We start from the raw sequence: 20326 nt of genomic DNA, 5'->3' as shown, positions 1-20326 counted from the left end.
CCGAGGATTGTTTGCCGACCCCGAGGATGACTGGATTCGCTAAGGAGATGAAGTACTAGCCTAGCTCCACTACCCTAAGGAGTACAAGTCACAAGAGAGTGTAGAGAGAGAGAGTCCTTCAAGTGGTGTGTGTGGTGAGACTGGTGGGAGGCCCCTTATATAGCTCTTGAGGTCGGTTCCCGCCATCTCTAAACATGGAAACGTGCCAAACCGCCATTGGGAGGATAAGATCAAGCTTCCTGCTAAAAATCAGCGGGAAAGGCTGACAGGTGGGGTCGGCCGATCCCCCCTTCCCGCCATTGGCCACCATCCTTGTCTGGTACACTGCCTGGTTTGGTCTGGTTTGTGGGCCTCCTTTGCTCATGTTACGCAGGACACGATCGTCTGTGACTTCTGTCTACGCATTCGTTGTGTTTTCATCTTATTCCGGACTTGTGCTCCTGAAATCATAAATCTTCGAAAACAACTATGGAGCTAGGTTAGTGATACAAATATCTGAGTAAGAGGTATAGTTTTCCTTCTTTTATGAGTATAGTTGACGGTCATATTTTGCACTTAACGACCGTCAACAACACCCCCAACCTAGCCTTTTGCTACAATGTTGAATTTCCAACTCATACTTAGGCACAACCGAATGCTTCTTACCTTGATTTTGAATAAGTTGTCTTTTGTTCTTACCTCTTACTCCTGTGGAGCTTATAGCTTCACCTCATCTTTGGCGGTTGAGAGTCAGAACGGTATCATAGAGTGCTCATATTTCTTTCTCTTTAGTTCAACCGTCAATCCGGAGATTTTGTAAGTTTTTTCAAAAGAAATGTATAAAGTTGCTCAGATGATTTCTCGGATCGCTCAATGTGTATGATTCCTTACCAAGGCTTTTTATTGTGCCTTTCTTCCTCAACCTATCTCTAATGGCTATTTTTGTGGAGCTGTAGGTATGGAGGATTTGAAGGCATACCTGCTTCTCATATTTTGCTAAGTCAAAGACCGGATCCAAAAGAGAAACAAGTCATAAACCTTGATCAAGATGTGCAAGTGTGTGGATATTTTTGGTGGATGGTGTATGAACTCCTTTGTATGCACCATCTCTCTCTTTTCTTTTTCTTTCTTTTTGGATAAGGGGCTTTTCTCTCTTTTTTTTTTGACATGCCTAGGCATGTGGCATACCTTCTTTGGGTATGCATCTTTTATTTTCTTTTTTTTTTGACATGCCGAAGCATGTGGCATACCTTCTTTGGGTATGCATCTTCTATTTTCTTTTTGCATAGCCCCATATCCTTAACATATTTATGAGAGAGATGTGTCATACATGGTCTTGGAGTTTTATTTTGTGGATGGATGGATATTTGCTTACTTCTAGTGTAGAAGCATAGCATGTGGTACAAATGTGTACGTGATCTTGATCATGGGAGTATGAAATGAATCTCATTAAGGGTCACAACAATTTGACAAAACTCAATGAGATAGCAAGTTGCATATGTGGAAGGTTTTGCAATGAAAAACAACATATGACTTTGGATAGAAATTTCCATATCATCAAGGAACTTTATTATATTTTTGTATTTTCATAATTATATACTCCGGATGTCAAGTATCACATAAGAGAAGATTATAGCAACTCTACTTAACCATATCATAACTCACAACAACTTAGATTTGGATCATGCTTTTTGCTACCCACAAGTTTCAAGTTTAAGGTTTGAAAATTTTAAGCCACCAAACCCAAAATCAGGTAGAGCATAAAGTTGTAACTAAGCATATGAAGGAAATTAACAGAGCAACTATTCATCATCTCAACAAGAAAGACTTACACCATGCTTACTACACATATTAAAAGAAATATTTTTGGTGTTTTCTAAGTTTTGCAAATTTTTATTTGTTTCATGCAAGGTTATGAAAGCAGTAAAGATAAATGATACAAGTTACCTCTCATGGGGGCCCTCCCCCAAGCTAGCTTCAGGCTCACTGCGGCTGATCAGGGTTGAAACCCGTCCAACGGCAGTATGCCCTCCACTCCTCCTATCACTGCAATTGCAACTGCTCCATGTCGTGGATCCTCTCGCCGGTGTGACGCTGCCATGATTGGGTAGTATCGATGTGTTGGTTCAGCATCTCTTGTATGTTGTCACCCTACACCCGCAGCTCTCCTAGCTGCTAGGTGATGGCACCGAAACCTCTGGACGAAGATGTCCGTCTGATGAGGTTCGGGGCTCCACCGGAGCTGGAACTGGTGGACCGGCGGCCTAGTGCCGTGTCCACTCCTCAGTGCTGGCATTGTGCCATGACGAACCACCGGCCTCATGCTGATATGAGTGATGTGGTTGCCGAGGCGGTGGTGTCGGTTCTGCCTCCCTTCTTGTCCTGCTTCTTGTCATCCTACTAGGCAAACCAGAAGATCTATGCCTACAACCCCCTTCTCGTGGAACGAGAGGGATGGTTAGCGAATGACAATTATACAAATGGAACTCCGTATTGGGCAGCAGAATCTCATTTGTATAGCCCAAGTAAAAGAAAATCAAAAAGTCATTCGGGCTTTTCTTGAGTGTGTGACCTTGGATCAAATAGGCCTCATCGATATACGCACGGTCGCCCTCAATGAAAGGAATAGAATTCCCTTCTAAGGTACCGATATGTGTAGCGATGCGAGTAATCAAAGAAGTACACTCAATAGGACCCATCATCTTGAAATTGAAAAGCCATTGCTTAACCAAAGCTTTGCGCGGGTGAGATTTTGATCTTGTTGACCATGGCATAAAGAATGAGCAACTCATCGTTGTGCATGGGTCAGACATCATCTTTTGGAAAGAGAGTGATGGTCAACCACTTGTGCATCAACTGAAGAGTTGGATTATGAATGTCACCACACCGAGGTGCGAACTTGCCATAGACAACTTGACCCGAAATCCGTCCCCAAAATTCATGACAATTAAAACCTCGGCAAGCTTGGTCGAGAGAAATTGGCCAGCGTTTGTTGAAATCGAGGTGGTCAGCAAAAGTTTTCCAAGAAAGCAAATATTCTTTCCCAAAAAGTTGAAAGTAAACCCTGTTTTCCACCTCCCGAAGAGTGCAAAGAAATTGGATGGTGAGGAGTCGAGAACTATACTCGTCAACGGGAACGAAGTTATCCCATCCAATTTCATGTCAAACGTTAGAGTAGTCTTTGTACATACCTGTTTTGATGAGGAGGTCCGGATCGAATGCTCGGGTGTGGACGAAGCTTTTGTTCTTGAGGATGGCATAGCCTTGTCGTTCACGATCATCTCGCAAGTCGAGGTATGGTGCATCTTTCGTATCAATCTCTATCATTTCGGCTTGCAGTTCGGCTTGCATCTCTTCGTATTGTTCTTCTTCCTCATAATCCATCGTGCTTGGTGTAGGCGTAGGTTCGGGTGTGTACGAGCTTGAGCCACCCCGAGAACGGGATGAACTTCCACCCGTTATTTTCTTGAATGTGCTGGAGACCTTCCGCCCTATGCCTTTCATGATGGAATAAAAACATGTGCAACTCGAAACGGGTTACGTTAGTGAAACCGAAATGAATGTTCTTACCCATGAGTTGCTCCTTCTTTCTTGCAGCAAAGAAATGAGAGAGAGAGGTCTCTTGAATTCAAATCTTGAGCAAAAATCCCATGAAAACCCGAGAGCAAAGTTTGAGAGTGTTTTGAGAGGGAGTGAGTTAATGAGAGTTGAGTGTGAGAGCTCAAAACTCACCCCTCGACCTCTATTTAAAGAGAGAATGCCCGGGCACAACGGCTCTAAGTTTTGAAAACTTGGGTGCCCGGCCAAACTTTGTCTCGAAAGATGTTCAAAATTATTTTTCAAAGGATCTTTATGCTCAAATTTTTTTTTGGTTTTTTGTGCAAGGAAGAAAAAGTGCTAGAAAGGTTTCTAGCATGCATGAGTGTTTTGAAAATTCAGATATGCAGTGGGAAAAATCGAAAAAGTTGAGAAAAGCAAAAAGGTGGAAAGCAAATATGAGATACGTACCGATTTACCTTCGGTAAGGGTTCGTCGTTTTGAGTCTGACGAGCAGGACCTTTCTCCTGCTGTGATTACCACTGCTCGGCTCGTCCTGGAGAATTGGACGAGGACGAGCTTGCGACCTTACGCCACACCTTCTTTGCACGTCTTTTCTTTGATCTTGTGGCCATAGGTCTTGGTAGTGGGGATTCTGGTGCATCCCAAATTGCCTGCCCTTCATCATCCTGTCGGTTCAGGATGCACTACTCTTTCCTCTGTTTGAATCTGAAGAACATGTTCTCCTTCCCAACACGGAAGCGGATTTCTCCTCTTCCCACGTCTATCCTTGCTCTGGCGGCCCTCAGGAATGGTCGCCCAAGGAGGAGCTCGATTCCTAGGTCACCTTCTATGTCCATCACTACAAAGTCTGCAAGGACGAAGGAGTCTCACACGCGGACCAAAACATTCTTGGCTATCCCCTCGGGATACCGGATTGTAGAGTTTGCGAGCTGCACACACATATATGTTGGGGAGAGAGTAGGGTATAGGAGTTTCTCGTATATTACCATGGGCATAATGTTGACACTGGCCCCCAGGTCGCAGAGTGCATGCTCATAGTATTGATCGAAGATTGAGCAGCTGATCATGGGGATCCCTGGATCTTCTTGAATTGCTACTACAAGGCCATCCCATGTATCATTCTTTGGGAGATTGTACCTGCCTGCATGGTTAGTTCGAGAAGTCTGCCGGGGAAGGTTGCCCCACCCGGTAGACACCATATTTGCAGTCTCGACGGGAGATTCGGGTTGCCCCGGAATCTTCCCGGACTCAGAGACAGGAACAGCAGCAGCAATTTGAGCCAGTTGTGTTTCTATCATTTTGTTGAAACTTAATTGGTTTTTATAAGCAGAAGAAAGAGTTTCAACTTTTGCATGTATGCTTTCTAAAATTTTATCAATGGCAGCAAGCTTCTTGTTTAATGATTCATTGATTTTAGCTTGGCCAAAGACTAAGTCTCTCAAGGAGGGTTGGTTCGAATTGAAATTCGAATTGAAATTTGAGTTATAGTTGTTACCTCCTCCTTGGAATGGTGTGCGTGATTGACCCCACCCCTGACCTCCTTGTGGATGGAACCGATGTTGTTGTTGTTGATGTAGGCGGCGTCTTCTCGGGTTTCGGGGCAGTCATTCCCTGAGTGTCCACCGTCACCACAAACTTCGCACATTAAGTACGAGTTCATGGCATGAATGGGAACGAGCATTTGTTGCCGGTTCCCTTCGTCAAGCTTCTTTATTAGGAGGTCCAGCTTTGCGGTGAGCATGTCCATCTCCTTGACGGTATGCATTCCGCCCTTGGTTATGGGCTGGGAACGCTCCTCGTTCCAGCCCTGGTTGGAGACCATCTTTTCAATCAAGGCCGTAGCCTTGGCAATTGTGAGGTCCAGATAGGCTCCTACAGCAGCAGCATAAAGGTGGGCTCTGGATGTTGTCGTTAGCCCATTGTAGAAACTTTGGAGTACGAGCCACTCATCCATCCCATGATGAGGATAGGCGAGTACGTATTCTTGGAGTCTCTCCCAAGCTTCTGGGATAGATTCCATCCCTGTCTGCTGGAAACTTGAAATTCTTCTGCGTAGGGCATTTGTTTTGCCCAACGGGAAGAATTTGGCAAGGAACGCCGTGGAACATTTGTCCCACGTGCTGACGGCTTCCTTGTTCTGATAAAACCACTATTTCTCCTTCCCCAGGAGGGAGAAGGGAAACAGGCGGAGCCTGATGGCGTCTGCCGTAACGCCCCGTATGGTTACGGTCTTGCAAAGCTCCAAGAAATTCTGGAGATGGGCGTTAGCGTCCTCATTTGGCTTGCCACAGAATGGGCTAGCCTGCACCATATTTATGAGGCTGGTCTTCAGCTCAAAGTTCACGTCCCCAACGTCAATGTTGGGTCCAGTTACCAGATTGGCAGTTGAGGGGACGGACAAGTCGCGAGAGTCTTCTCAGCCATGAGTTCAGTGATTGTTGATGGTGCTTGGGAAGCTGGTTCGCTTGTCGACTGCGAGATCAGAGGAGGGACGATGCGAGGTCGGACCCTTCTCACGAGCTTCTCGGGATTTTCAACAAAATTTGTCGGCAAGGAGAAACCAGACATACACTACCCTATTTTCATCCAATCAGGAGAAAACAAAAAGATAAACACATTAGCCTGTATAAGCAGTAACTACCTCTTTCTTATATTGCCATGTTTATGTACTTAGTAAATAACTTTACACCTATGTAACACCCTAATTTAAATTTCAGCATTTATTAATAAATTTAATTGGCTTTATTTAATTTTCTAAGGTTTATTGTGTTAGACTTGCATTTAATCTAAATTTTTTGTTTCACAAGTAATTAAAATTTGTCTAAGTTTAAAAATTTGTGTTGCATTCATGCTGGTGCATTTATTTTACTCATTTGAGTGGGTTTGAATTCAAATTTTATTTGAATTCAAATGTGTTGGATTGTTTTAGAAATAGGAAGAGAGAAATAGAAAACAAACCCAAAACCAAACTCAATCCAGTCTGGCCCGTTTAATCCAGCCCAAACCGGCCCAGTCTTTCTTCTCCCAGCCCAGCCCGCGGGACACGGCAGCCCAGCGCTTCCCTCCCCGCGGCCCACTTCTCTGCACCGGCCTGCTCCCACGCCGCGCTCGCTCCGGACCCACCCGCCAGCGTCGCTCCGCGCCCGCGATCCCGCAGCCCGCGTCGCCCTCTCTCTCACTACGCCCCGGGCCCGCCTGTCGGATCCTCCTGCTACCTCGCGCAACGGCCGGCCCAGAAACTGTCGTGATCCCCGCGCCGCGTCAGCACCCTGGGCACGCACGCCCTATAAGTAGGCCCTGGCCTTCCACGTACCCCATCATCCACGCCCTAGCGGCCGCCGTAACCCTAGCTCGCCTCGCCTGCGCAGCTCCGCCCCGTGCCGCTCCCCTGCTCCGCCATGGCCACGCCACACCGGCGTGCCCCAACCCCTGCAGACCCCCACTCCGGCTCCGTCTCAGGCCCAGGAACGACCCCGAGGCCTCCCCGCACGACCCCATCACCTGCAATGGCCGGAATCTCCCCGGAGCGCTGCCGCGGGTAAGTCGACTTGCCTCCGCGATTTCCTCGCCGCCGGCGACTTCGAAGCCCCCTGACCCCTCTAGAATCCCCGCAGGAGCTTCACGAGTCGAAACCTCGGATCCAGAGACCCGGAGGACCACCTCAGCGACCGGTCCGCGAGCACCACACCTACTCGCCGCCAGAGTTCGCCGTCGAGCCCCTGCGCCGGACTCGCCCTTCGATCCACCCCCTTGGTGAGCCTCTGACCGACTTCCTGTTTTGTTTGCGCTAGCTAGCTCGGCCTGAAGGACGCCCTAGTGCCTAGGATGCCGCACGCCGGCGAGCGCCACCGTGCAGAGCCGCCGCCGCCATCGCTCTCACCGCTCGGACCTTCCCCGTGCCCACCAAAGTGCCCAGGTGGACTACACGTTCCGCGGGCATGCTCCCTGACCCAAGCCCGGGTCGGATTGACCCCCAGAGCGCCGGTTTGGGCGTCTCCGGCGAACCCTCCGCCGCGGGAGCCCCGTCGCCGGCGAGTCCCGCCGCCGCCGGTGCCCGCGAGTCTTCTGAGCCGCCCGATTTGAGTCCTACGCCCCAGATTAGATCCAGGATCCTTTAGATCTGAGCCGCCAGATCCTAAACCTACGGCCGAGATCCAAAGTTACCGGTTCGGCCTGTCTTTTTTTCTAAAGAGACCCCCGGTTTTGTTATAATCAACCCGCAGTCCGATCTTATTCAGAAATAATTACGCAGAGGCCCTGTTTTTAGCACTTAGCCCCCTGAGTTCTTTAGAAATAGAACCCGCCGTCCTTCCATGGCTTTTTCATGTGTTAGACCCCAGAACTAACCTTTAATTATGTTTAGGCCCTCGGTCTTTGCAGAAAACCCCCCTGGAACCTTAGTTTTCTTGCAGTTTAGCCCCTAGAACTTGTTTTTAGCCTAGAATATGCGTTTTAGCTCCGTTTTAGGCGTTCTTTTTATCCACGCGATCGTTGTAACATGTAGAATAGTTTTAGCCTAGTTTTTCTTGCTTTTTTTATGTATTGATGTATTTTTTCTTAGTTTTTGTTAGTGTTTACTTGTATGCTTATTATTGTGCTTTGTTTTGGCCATGTGTTCGTGAGTAGACGTTGATCCATCTGAGGAGCCGCAGTACCAGTACCCGGAGCAGCCATCTTCCGAGCACTTTGAGCAGCAGCAGGAGCAGTACGAGGAAGGCAAGTATAACATGAACAACCTCTCACTTTAAATACATTTTCATACTGCATTTTAATACTGTATGCCTATAAGGACATTCCTAGCCACTTTATATCCTTTATATATATCCTTTGGGTTGCATTTTGGTTAGTTGTGCTAGGTTGCTGCGCTACAACACACTCTAGTCCTTTTTAATTAATTTGATTAATGGTTTACTCGAACGTAATTCTGAGAGTGGCCCTCTGTGCTTCGTGCTTGGGTGGCTCACGTCTCGTTAAAATATGGTTTTTGTAGAAACATGGTTTAGGGGGCCAGCACGGTGCTTAGTGCTTGGTTGGCCACTCTCCATAAGGACCGGTTCATAGAGCGACAACCTAGGGACAACAGCGCTACCACAAGGCTAGAATGGGATAGACTTGGCGTAATAATTAGGTCTTTTTGGTTTGGAGTAACTTACCTGTGGGGCAGGGGCGGTAAGCTTCTATGGCCCTCGTGCTGAGTGGCCTCGTCTGTGCTTCGTGTCTTGACGCCCACTAGACCTGCTCCATAGTCGCCGATCCACCCTCGCGGTTACTCCCTACCAATGAGATTCTTTGTAAAGGCCTCGTAGTGAGTCACTAGCCATCTTACCTAAGGAAGTGTGATGAACAACTGGCGTAGCTCACGACTTGTGGGTAAAGATGTGCAACCTCTGCAGAGTGAAAAACTGGTATACTAGCCGTGCTCACGGTCATGAGCGGCCCAGATCCTCCTTTTGATTAGTGGGGTTATCTTCCTTTGATGAGGCAGGTTTCCCCGAGTGGCTTGGTTTCGGTTTGGTTCTCATTAGTATCTTGATTAATTCTGATTAATTACTATGTAACTGGGTTAATGGTAATTCATCAACTCGTAGTAAATAGCCTTAATAAAATTTTACCAACACTTAAAAGCTAATGTAGTTGAGTCAGCCAACCTAGAGCCTCATAGTTTGTGTTATACTTGTTGAGTACAAGTTGTGTACTCACTCTTGCCTCTTCTCTACTTTTTCCTCCCGGCTACACTACTGCTGCTCAGTTCCTGCCGACACGAGGGAGTTCGTCTAGCGCTACCAGGACTACGAGGACTTCTAGGTGTTCGTCTCCCAGTCGACGTCCCTGTGGCGCCCTGCTCAGCTTCGGAGAGTTCTTTTATCGTATTTGTACTTCGCTTCCGCTGTATCTGACATTTTGTCATTTATGTAATAAATAACATTCGTATTCGCTATATTATGTCTTTTTACGTGATATGTGCTATGATATACTGTTCATTCTGTTGTATATACGTGTGACTTGATCCTGGCACGTATATGATTGCTCGGTTTATGTTCTTTTATAAACCCGGTGTTACAGAGTGGTATCAGAGCCGTATCGACTGTAGGACGAAGCCTAGAAAGAGCTGGACGAGTTTTAGGACTTCTTCTCTCCAATCCTTGTCTGCTGAAACTATTTTACTATTATACCCCTTGAATTCTATGACTTTTACCCTTCTTGCCTTGATTTCTCTCTCTGAAGAATAGTTTTCGTAGATTTTGGCCTGAATCAGTCACCTGACCACCATGAGTATCAGCTAGGTGACCCTTTTATAATAATATGATAGCACGTTCCGCGACGCGTTGTGTTAGTCGAGTCGTATGTTAAACTCGGCTAAGTCGTGAAAATTGTCTGCTTGTTATTATGCTACATGTTTGATTTGGATTTTTGAATGATTGCATAGCTTAGTAGTTTAAATTTGTTTAAAGAACATCACTCTTATGTTAAAGTTAATTAATTAATAAAATGAGTTAGATCGTTGGGGGTAAAACAGTCCACTCTATCCTGTCTACTTTATCATGGCTGAGTCTTTTTCCGCAAAGAGTTATCATATCCATCTGAATTTATTCTTGCAATATCCTTACTCGTGAAATCTTTTGTCCAAAATCAGATGGTGAACACCAGGCGTGGTTCTAACCAGCAGGGGCAGAACAACTAGGGTCAGAACACCCAGGGTACCGGGATCCCGATGCCTCCGCCTTTGACTCCGGAGCAGTACTTCCAGCTCCAGATGCAGATGATGGCCACCCTGAACAACACTGTTCAGGCTCTTCAGTAGGCTCACACTCAGCCTCCGCCTCCTCCACCTGCCGCAGCCTCGCGACAGGCGTGCTGAGTTCCTGAGGGGTCACCCGCCGACGTTTTCTCACACGTCCGACCCTCTTCAGGCTGACGACTGGCTCCGTGCAGTGGAGCGCCAGCTAGACATCGCCCAGTGCGATGATCGTGAGCAGCGTCTTGTACGCAGCAGGACAGCTGCGAGGGGCAGCTTTGGACTGGTGGGAGTCCCACCCAGTTCAGGACCGCGAGGCTCTCACTTGGCTCCAGTTTCGAGAGCGGTTCCGCAGCCACAACGTCCCCGCGGGCGTTATGAAGATGAAGCAGAAGGAGTTCCTTGCACTGAAGCAGGTAATCTTAAATATAATCATTTCGCGGTTTCTTTTGAGCTAATGCCCCTTGTTCTATCCTTATGAATCTTGAGTTAATCTTTCAATATCTATCTGTCTTTGTCGCTTTAGGGGACTATGTCGGTCACGGAGTATCGTGATCGCTTTCTGCAGCTTGCTCGCTACGCCCCTGCCGATGTTGCGGATGACCGCAAGAAGCAGGAGCACTTCATGGAGGGCCTTGAGGACTACCTCCAGTACGCGCTGCTCAACCTCCACTTCGACGACTTCAACCATCTGGTTGACAGCGCGCTCAACACTGAGCGCAAGCACTTGGAGATGGAGGACAAGAAGAGGAAGATTGTCCCCGTTGCTTCCGGCAGCAACACTCGTCCTCGCCTCCAGCCGCCTTAGCAGTACCAGCAGCAGCAGTACCGGCCTCCCCAGCAGTACCAGCAGAGGCCGCAGTAGTACCCGCCTCGACAGCACCAGGCAGGTCAGGGCCCGAGGTTACCAGCACCTCCGGCTCGTGCTCCACCAGCTCCGCCAGCACCGCAGGCTCCACGTCCGGCAGCTCCTACCGGACAGCAGGCTTCGACACTTGCACGCGTCTGCTATCACTGCGGCCAGCCGGGGCACTACGCCAACACTTGCCCCCGGAAGGCGCAGGCGGGACAGCAGGGGCGCCCAGCTCAGCCCAGGGCGCCAGCACAGGGTCGGGTGAACCATGTGACGGCCGAGTCAGCGGCCGAGGCTCCTAACATGTGGTTATTGGTACGTTCATGGTCAACTCTCATCCCCGCTACAGTGCTTTTCGATACCGGTGCTACTCATTCTTTCATCTCCAAGTCATTTGCCGAGCAGCATCGTATACCGGTTTCTTGTATGAGGACAGCTATGGTAGTTACCTCACCTGGGGGTCAGATTCATACATGTTCTATATGCTCCAGAGTTAGTATTGTCATAAAGGGGGTAGAATTCCGCACTGGCCTGATAGTTATTGACTCCTCGGGGATAGATGTGATTTTGGGCATGGAGACCCTTACCAGATGGGGAGTCCGTATTCATTGTGCTCAGCGGACAGTTCACTTGTCAGCATCTGATGGCTAAGAGGTGACAGTCAGTGCTTCAGAGCCTTCTGGATTTCTTCATCAGATGGAGGCTAGACCCACGGACGGTATTCGCGTGGTGTCTGAATTCCCGGATGTCTTTCCGGATGATCTGCCAGGTATGCCGCCTGAACGCGCCATTGAGTTTTGTATTGATCTATTGCCTGGCACAGCTCCTATTGCAAAGCGGCCCTACCGTATGGCACCAATAGAGCATGAAGAAGTTAAGAAGACTATTGATGAGTTGCTAGCCAAGGGCTATATCTGTCGCAGCTTCTCTCCTTGGGCTTTTCCATTATTGCTGGTAGATAAGAAGGATGGCTCGAAGAGGATGTGTGTCGATTATCGGGAGCTGAATGCAGTCACTATCAAGAACAAGCATCCACTACCCCGTATTGAGGATCTCTTTGATTTGCTTCGAGGTGCTCGTATATTCTCGAAGATTGATCTTCGTTCGGGTTATTTTCAGCTGAGGATCCGTCCTGGGGATATTCCGAAGACGGCATTCACCTGCAAGTACGGGCTATATGAGTATACAGTCATGTCCTTCGGCTTGACTAATGCCCCGGCCTTCTTCATGCACTTGATGAACATGGTTTTCATGGACTATCTGGATGTCTTTGTGGTGATCTTCATTGATGATATTCTGATCTTCTCCAAGACAGAAGAAGAGCATGAGGAGCATCTGAGACTCGTATTGCAGAGATTGAGAGAGCATCAGTTGTATGCCAAGTTCAGCAAGTGCGAGTTCTGGATTGACGAGGTCCCATTCCTCGGTCATGTTACCTCTCAGGGAGGCATTGCTATTGATCTGAGCAAGGTGAAGGATGTGCTAGAGTGGGAGACACCGCAGACAGTAAAGGAAGTCAGGTCATTCTTGGGCTTAGCTGGATATTATCGGAGGTTCATTGAGAATTTCTCCAAGATCGCGAAGCCTTTGACTTCCTTGCTAGAGAAGAATGTGGCATTCATATGGACTGATAAGCGTCAGAGGGCCTTCGATGAGCTGAAGAAAAGGTTGACTACGGCGCCAGTCCTGACTCTGCCAGACCAGATCAAGAGGTTCACGGTATATTGTGATGCTTCGAAGGATGGTCTTGGGTGTGTTCTGATGCAGGAGGGCAGAGTGATAGCTTATGCTTCACGGCAGTTACGTCGGCATTAGCTGAACTACCCCACTCATGATCTTGAGTTGGCCGCAATTGTGCATGCTCTGAAGATTTGGAGGCATTACTTGTATGGACAGCGGTGTGATATCTACACTGATCACAAGAGCCTCAAGTACATTTTCACGCAGAATGAGCTAAACATGCGGCAGAGAAGATGGCTAGAGTTGGTCAAGGATTATGACCTGGAGATTCACTATCATCCGGGCAAGGCCAATGTTGTAGCAGATGCTCTGAGCAGAAGAAGTTATGTCAACATGGCCGTGGCTTTCCAGATGCCTCCAGAGTTATGCGAGGAGTTTGAGTAGTTGAGTCTGGGCTTCTTGCATCATACTTCGAGTGCAGCGTTTGAGGCAGTACCGACTCTAGAGTCAGAGATCAGGCAGCATCAGAAAGAAGATGAGAAGCTGCACGAGATTCGTGAGTTGCTCAAGAAGGGCAAGGCTCCTCATTTCAGGGAGGATGATCAGGGTACCTTGTGGTACAAGAACCGGATCTGTGTGCCAGATGTGAAGGATCTCCGGAAGTTGATTCTGAGTGAGGCCCATGATACAGCTTATTCTATTCATCCGGGCAGCACGAAGATGTATTATGATCTGAAGGAACGTTTCTGATGGTATGGTATGAAGCGTTCAGTGGCAGAGTACGTGGCCATTTGTGACACCTGTCAGCGTGTCAAGGCTGAGTATCAGAGGCCAGCAGGTCTGTTACAGCCTTTGAAGATTCCAGAGTGGAAATGGGAGGAAATCACTATGGACTTCATTGTTGGATTGCCTCGTACTCAGAAAGGGTACAACTCCATTTGGTAGTAGTGGATCGATTGACGAAGGTTGCTCACTTCATTCCAGTGAACACTACTTACTCCGGAGCTAGACTGGCAGAGTTGTACATCTCTCGGATTGTCTGCTTACATGGTGTGCCCAAGAAGATCATATCTGACAGAGGGTCTCAGTTCACTTCTCGATTCTGGGAGCAGCTCCATGATTCGTTGGATACGAAGCTGCGTTTCAGTACGGCCTATCACCCTCAGACAGATGGGCAGACAGAGAGAACCAACCAAGTGTTGGAGGATATGCTGAGAGCTTGTGCCATTCAGTATGGTACTAGTTGGGATAAGTGCCTGTCTTATGCTGAGTTCTCATATAACAACAGCTATCAGGCTAGTCTGAAGAAGTCCCCCTTTGAGGCATTGTATGGCAGAAAGTGCAGGACTCCTCTCTATTGGGATCAGATTGGTGAGAAGCAGCTCTTTGGCCCTGAGATCATAGATGATGCAGAGCAGATGGTTCAGGCTGTGCGAGAAAATCTGAGGATTGCACAGAGCAGACAAAAGAGCTATGCAGATGGCAAACGGAGAGACCTGATTTTCAGTGTTGGTGATCATGTATACCTGAAGGTGTCTCCGATGAGAGGAATCCGCAGGTTTAATGTCAAGGGGAAGTTAGCACCTCGGTATGTGGGTCCATTCAAGGTGCTAGAGCGGAAAGGCGAAGTTGCTTATCGCCTGGAGTTACCTCTCAGCCTCTCAGGAGTTCACGATGTCTTACATATATCTCAGCTGAAGAGATGTCTGCGAGTACCCGAGGAGCAGGCACCACTGGATGGAGTAGATGTGCAGGAAGATCTAACTTATACTGAGCATCCGGTAAAGATTCTGGAGACATCAGAGAGGGTTACTCGGAACAAGAGTATCAAGATGTGCAGAGTTCAGTGGAGTCACCACAATGAAGCTGAGGCTACTTGGGAGCGAGAAGATGAGCTAAGGAAGACATATCCAGATCTCTTTGCTAGCCAGCCCAGCTAAATCTCGGGGACGAGATTTCTTTAAGGGGGTAGGGTCTGTAACACCCTAATTTAAATTTCAGCATTTATTAATAAATTTAATTGGCTTTATTTAATTTTCTAAGGTTTATTGTGTTAAACTTGCATTTAATCTAAAATTTTTGTTTCACAAGTAATTAAAATTTGTCTAAGTTTAAAAATTTGTGTTGCATTCATGCTGGTGCATTTATTTTACTCATTTGAGTGGGTTTGAATTCAAATTTTATTTGAATTCAAATTTTATTTGAATTCAAATGTGTTGGATTGTTTTAGAAATAGGAAGAGAGAAATAGAAAACAAACCCAAAACCAAACTCAATCCAGTCTGGCCCGTTTAATCCAGCCCAAACCGGCCCAGTCTTCCTTCCCCCAGCCCAGCCCGCGGGACACGGCAGCCCAGCGCTTCCCTCCCCGCGGCCCACTTCTCTGCACCGGCCTGCTCCCATGCCGCGCTCGCTCCGGACCCACCCGCCAGCGTCGCTCCGCGCCCGCGATCCCACAGCCCGCGTCGCCCTCTCTCTCACTGCGCCCAGGGCCCGCCTGTCGGATCCTTGTGCTACCTCGCGCAACGGCCGGCCCAGAAACCGCCGTGATCCCCGCGCCGCGTCAGCACCCTAGGCATGCACGCCTAGGTTGGCCGCCGCCCTATAAGTAGGCCCTGGCCTTCCCCGTACCCCGTCATCCACGCCCTAGCGGCCGCCGTAACCCTAGCTCGCCTCGCCTGCGCAGCTCCGCCCCGCGCCGCTCCCCTGCTCCACCGTGGCCACGCCACACCGGCGTGCCCCAGCCCCTGCAGACCCCCGGTCCGGCTCCGCCTCAGGCCCAGGAATGACCCCGAGGCCTCCCCGCACGACCCCATCACCTGCAACGGCCAGAATCTCCCCGTAGCGCCGCCGCGGGTAAGTCGACTTGCCTCCGCGATTTCCTCACCGCCGGCGACTTCGAAGCCCCCTGACCCCTCTAGAATCCCCACAGGAGCTTAACGAGTCGAAACCTCGGATCCAGAGACCCGGAGGACCACCTCAGCGATCGGTCCGCGAGCACCACACCTCCTCCCGCCAGAGTTCGCCGTCGAGCCCCTGCGCCGGACTCGCCCTTCGATCCACCCCCTTGGTGAGCCTCTGACCGGCTTCCTATTTTGTTTGCGCTAGCTAGCTCGGCCTGTAGGACGCCCTAGTGCCTAGGATGCCGCACGCCGGCGAGCGCCACCGCGCAGAGCCGCCGCCGCCATCGCTCTCACCGCTCGGACCTTCCCCGTGCCCACCTAAGTGCCCAGGTGGACTACACGTTCCGCGGGCATGCTCCCTGACCCAAACCCGGGTCAGATTGACCCCCGAAGCGCCGGTTTGGGCATCTCCGGCGGGCCCTCCACCGCGGGAGCCCCGTCGCCGGCGAGTCCCGCCGCCGCCGGTGCCCGCGAGTCTTCTGAGCCGCCCGATTTGAGTCCTACGCCCCAGATTAGATCCAGGATAATTTAGATCTGAGCCGCCAGATCCTAAACCTACGGCCGAGATCCAAAGTTACCAGTTCGGCCTGTCTTTTTTTCTAAAGAGACCCCCGGTTTTGTTATAATCAACCCGCAGTCCGATCTTATTCAGAAATAATTACGCAGAGGCCCTGTTTTTAGCACTTAGCCCCCTGAGTTCTTTAGAAATAGAACCCGCCATCCTTCCAGGGCTTTTTCTCGCGTTAGACCCCAGAACTAACCTTTAATTATGTTTAGGCCCTCGGTTTTTGCAGAAAACCCCCCTGGAACCTTAGTTTTCTTGCAGTTTAGCCCCTAGAACTTGTTTTTAGCCTAGAATATGCGTTTTAGCTCCGTTTTAGGCGTTCTTTTTATCCACGCGATCGTTGTAACGCATAGAATAGTTTTAGCCTAGTTTTTCTTGCTGTTTTTATGTATTGATGTATTGTTTCTTAGTTTTTGTTAGTGTTTACTTGTATGCTTATTATTGTGCTTTGTTTTGGCCATGTGTTCGTGAGTAGACGTTGATCCATCTGAGGAGCCCCAGTACCAGTACCCGGAGCAGCCGTCTTCCGAGCACTTTGAGCAGTAGCAGGAGCAGTACGAGGAAGGCAAGTATAACATGAACAACCTCTCACTTTAAATACATTTTCATACTGCATTTTAATACTGTATGCCTATAAGGACATTCCTAGCCACTTTATATCCTTTATATATATCCTTTGGGTTGCATTTTGGTTAGTTGTGCTAGGTTGATGCGCTACAACACACTCTGGTCCTTTTTAATTAATTTGATTAATGGTTTACTCGAACGTAATTCTGAGAGTGGCCCTCTGTGCTTCGTGCTTGGGTGGCTCACGTCTCGTTAAAATATGGTTTTTGTAGAAACATGGTTTAGGGGGCCAGCACGGTGCTTAGTGTTTGGTTGGCCACTCTCCATAAGGACCGGTTCATAGAGCGACAACCTGGGACAACAGCGCTACCACAAGGCTAGAATGGGATAGACTTGGCGTAATAATTATGTCTTTTTGGTTTGGAGTAACTTACCTGCGGGGCAGGGGCGGTAAGCTTCTATGGCCCTCGTGCTGAGTGGCCTCGTCTATGCTTCGTGTCTTGACGCCCACTAGACCTACTCCATTGTCGCCGATCCACCCTCGCGGTTACTCCCTACCAACGAGATTCTTTGTAAAGGCCTCGTAGTGAGTCGCTAGCCATCTCACCTAAGGAAGTGTGATGAACAACTGGCGTAGCTCATGACTTGTGGGTAAAGATGTGCAACCTCTGCAGAGTGAAAAACTGGTATACTAGCCGTGCTCACGGTCATGAGCGGCCCAGATCCTCCTTTTGATTAGTGGGGTTATCTTCCTTTGATGAGGCAGGTTTCCCCGAGTGGCTTGGTTTAGGTTTGGTTCTCATTAGTATCTTGATTAATTCTGATTAATTACTATGTAACTGGGTTAATGGTAATTCATCAACTAGTAGTAAATAGCCTTAATAAAATTTTGCCAACACTTAAAAGCTAATGCAGTTGAGTCAGCCAACCTAGAGCCTCATAGTTTGTGTTATACTTGTTGAGTACAAGTTGTGTACTCACTCTTGCCTCTTCTCTACTTTTTCCTCCTGGCTACGCTACTGCTGCTCAGTTCCTGCCGACACGAGGGAGTTCGTCCAGCGCTACTAGGACTACGAGGACTTCTAGGTGTTCGTCTCCCTAGTCGACGTCCCTGTGGCGCCCTGCTCAGCTTCGGAGAGTTCTTTTATCGTATTTGTACTTCGCTTCCGCTGTATCTGACATTTTGTCATTTATGTAACAAATAACATTCGTATTCGCTATATTATGTCTTTTTACGTGATATGTGCTATGATATACTGTTCATTCTGTTGTATATACGTGTGACTTGATCCTGGCACGTATATGATTGCTCGGATTATGTTCTTTTATAAACCGGTTGTTACAACCTAGTGCCATCCCCGGCAACGGCGCCAGAAATGCTTGTTGACATTTCTTAGCGTCGCCACTAGGAGTGGTTAGTTCCTAGTAACGCCGCCAGAAATGCTGGTGTTGCTATGTCTTAACGTTTACAGAAAGATCCGCAAGCGCAGGGATATACCGCTGTAGCATTTCACTCGGAAGTATTCAGGGTATCTTATTTATATTTTCCCAAGGGATAGCTAGGTTGTGTAAAGTTTATTTACAAGTTCCATAACCATGACACATATGAGTAAGATGAAGACCACTAACTATATAGGGGTAAGTGATAAATGAATGATAATCAGGGGTAATGTGACACACACAGAACAACAACTCTCATGAATAAAGAATAAACAAGCACACCTAAGGTTAGTGGGAGCATAGGCAAATATTCCTAGTATACTATTCATGTTAGCAGATAAGTTATGTTAGCCACATTGCTTAGAGCTGCAGGTGCCGGGAAATTAGGGACATCGTGGAGAATGACTCGCACTGGAGAACATCCAGTCCCGTTTTATCCTTGCATGAACTCCTACACCATACCCGAACATCGGGGAGTACGCTAACCGAGAAGTTGCTTCCCAGCGGACCGACAGGGCTGTCACCACCTGCGGTCTACCCCTGTCACACTGTGGAGCACCGTCATATCCAAAGGATCCCACATACCCGGGAACCATGACCGCATATGAAGTCACTACCCTAGCACCCCTAGGTCCCCCACCCTTCAGATGGACAAGTAAGATGCTAAGGCAAGCCCGAAAGCGCAACGAACCGATATCCTTACCCAGATCATCTGGTCTAAGCAAGAAACTATTATAACTTGATGAAGCACTGATCAAAGCTAAACATGCTAAGAACATAGCAAGATAACCAAGAACGAACTCGATATGAATAATATAACGAAAGTCGGAATACAAAGCCACACCAGAGGCCGAGGATTGCTCGCCGACCCCGAGGACAACTGGATTCGCTAAGGAGATCAAGTACTAGTCTAACTCCACTACCCTAAGGAGTACAAGTCACAAAGAGAGTGTAGAGAGAGAGGCCTTCAATTGGTGTGTGTGGTGAGAGTGGTGGGAGGCCCCTTATATAGCTCTTGAGGTCGGTTCCCGCCATCTCTAAACATGAAAACATGCCAAACTGCCATTGGTAGGATAAGATCAAGCTTCCCACCAAAAATCAGCGGGAAAGGCTGATAGGTGGGGTCGGCCGACCCCCCTTGCCGCCATTGGCCACCGTCCTTCTCTGGTACACTACCTGGTGGGTCCTGATGTCAGATGGTCGGTGTCGGAGCTTGGTTGGTCGGTTTGGTCTGGTTTGTGGGCCTCCTTTTCTCATGTTACGTAGGACACGATTGTCTGTGACTTCTGTCTGCGTATTCGTCGTGTTTTCGTCTTATTCCAGACTTGTGCTCCTGAAATCATAAATCTTCAAAAATTACTGTGGAGCTAGGTTTGGGATACAAATATGCAAGTAAGAGGTATAGTTTTCCTTCTTTTATGAGTATAGTTGATGGTCGTATTTCGCACTTAACGACCATCAACATCGAGCTCGTCGGGTTTTATAGGCCGGCGCCAGAGCTAGGCCGGCCGGCCTGGGACAGGGCGGTCGGCCTCTGCGTGGTGGCCAGTGATCCACGCCAACGGCCTACACCCCCTAGACCTGTAGGTAGCGTGCCTTCGTCAGTTGTGTTGGGACTCGAGTGGAGGGCAGAGGCCGGCCGGCCTGCATGGGGCCGCGCAGCCTGCCTCTTGCACGTTTAGTGCTCCTCCTTTTGCCTTTGCTTCATGATTAATCTGTAACACCCGGTTTATAAAAGGACATAAACCGAGCAATCATATACGTACCAGGATCAAGTCACACGTATATACAACAGAATGAACAATATATCACAGCACATATCACGTAAAAAGATATAATAAAGCGAGTACAAATGTTATTTATTACAATAATGACAAAATGTTTGATACAGAGTATGCGGAAGCGTAAAACATATACGATAACTCTCATCGGAAGCTGAGCAGGGCGCCACAGGGATGTCGACTGGGAGACGAACGCCTAGAAGTCCTCGTACTCCTGGTAGCTCTGGGTGAACTCCCTCGTGTCGGCAGAAACTAAGCAGCA

The 20326-nt window shown here is 48.5% G+C and overlaps 1 non-coding gene across 1 annotated transcript; it reads left to right on the top strand.

Annotated features, from left to right (window-relative positions):
- The first annotated feature begins 5492 nt into the window (after positions 1–5492).
- On the top strand, positions 5493–5599 carry LOC120663098. The gene has a single exon (XR_005670322.1). It is a non-coding gene; the product is annotated as a small nucleolar RNA R71 (small nucleolar RNA).
- Positions 5600–20326: the final 14727 nt, after the last annotated feature.

Source organism: Panicum virgatum, chromosome 2N (assembly GCF_016808335.1).
Source record: "Panicum virgatum strain AP13 chromosome 2N, P.virgatum_v5, whole genome shotgun sequence".
Classification (NCBI taxonomy): Eukaryota; Viridiplantae; Streptophyta; class Magnoliopsida; order Poales; family Poaceae; genus Panicum; species Panicum virgatum.
The sequence above is the reverse complement of the archived record's forward strand: the minus strand, read 5'-3'. Positions and strand labels throughout refer to the sequence as shown.